Source organism: Salvelinus sp. IW2-2015, linkage group LG6.2 (assembly GCF_002910315.2).
Source record: "Salvelinus sp. IW2-2015 linkage group LG6.2, ASM291031v2, whole genome shotgun sequence".
In the NCBI taxonomy this organism is placed as follows: domain Eukaryota; kingdom Metazoa; phylum Chordata; class Actinopteri; order Salmoniformes; family Salmonidae; genus Salvelinus; species Salvelinus sp. IW2-2015.
In genome coordinates this window covers 5,798,747-5,800,080 of record NC_036846.1, presented here as the reverse complement: position 1 = coordinate 5,800,080, position 1,334 = coordinate 5,798,747, and positions in this window count along the sequence as shown.

The window sequence follows — 1,334 nt, the reverse complement described above, 5'->3', positions numbered from 1 at the left end:
GGAGACAACCACCCACAAACAAACACTGTGAAACTACCTACCTTAATATGATTCTCAATCAGAGGAGATGAAAACCACCTGCCTCTAATTGAGAACCATATTAGGTACCCATTCACCAACATAGAAACAGAAAACATAGACTGCCCACCCAAACTCACYTCCTGACCAACTAACACATACAAAACTAACAGAAAACAGGTCAGGAACGTGACAACCAGCCCTCCAAGATCCTCCTCACAGRTKCCCAAGAGCTGCCCCTCAACCATCCGAGACCCACCCTCCCCGGTAATAACCCCCCCCCCAGCCACCAACAAAATTAACAAAAGAGAAAAAAGTGAAAAACTAAGGAAAGCAACAACAGAAAACAACAATGCAAAAATATGTTACTTAATCTCTTCTGAGCCCGGGAATCTTCCATCAGGGGAATTTTAGGGGAGTTACCAGAATTTTGCAACTGTAATTCCATCACATTCACTCTCCCTCACATGCTTCTCCCAAACAGAGCAAAGTTCAAAGATATCCTCTTTCCTCCAACACGACCCTGACATTAGAGGGGAGGAAGAATGTGAGGATTGCAGGAGAGACTGCATGTGTTCTTCACCGTCTGTGTGTGTAGATGGGCCTCCTGACCGGACATTAAATGATAACCCCTTTTCATCCCTCTCTCTCTCCCTCGATCCCTCCCTCCATCTCCCCATCGCCTGATGGCGTGTGAGAGGAGGAATGAGAGGAGATCCAGGCCAGGAGCCGGGGTCAGGGGGAGTCCAGCAGGAGGAAGCCCAGCAGGGCAYCTCTCAGAGCGGGGAGGGTCAGGGAGGGTGCTGGGTTGTCTGGAGGACATAAGGGACATGACGGGGGCAACAATCATGAGACCTGGATCAAATCATCGACCTAATTCTGCATAATTGATCYAGGAACTATTTAGAAAATGAGTACTAGTGAAACGTTTAGTCAGCATGGGAATCTGCTGGATGAATGCAGGTTACTCAAAAACCAGCAGCATTCTCATTATATTCTCAGTCTCTTGGCTGTGTAATGGAATGACACGTTTCAGGAATAACACTGTTAGGCTTCTATGGAAAGAGGTTAAGTTAGGTCAGCTCAGTTTATGTCACTTCTGGTGTGTAAGATGAAACAGTGTGTTTTATTTCCTGAAACATTCATGCTTGTTTTTTGTACTTGTGTACAGTGAATACTTACGTCAACAAGGTCTTTCTGTTTTTTGTTTTTAATACATTTGCAAACATTTTCTAAAAAACCTGTTAAATAAATGTTTGTTTTTATACATGTCCATGAGTGTGGTGAGGGTTGATGTCCTTTCATCGAGTCTCATG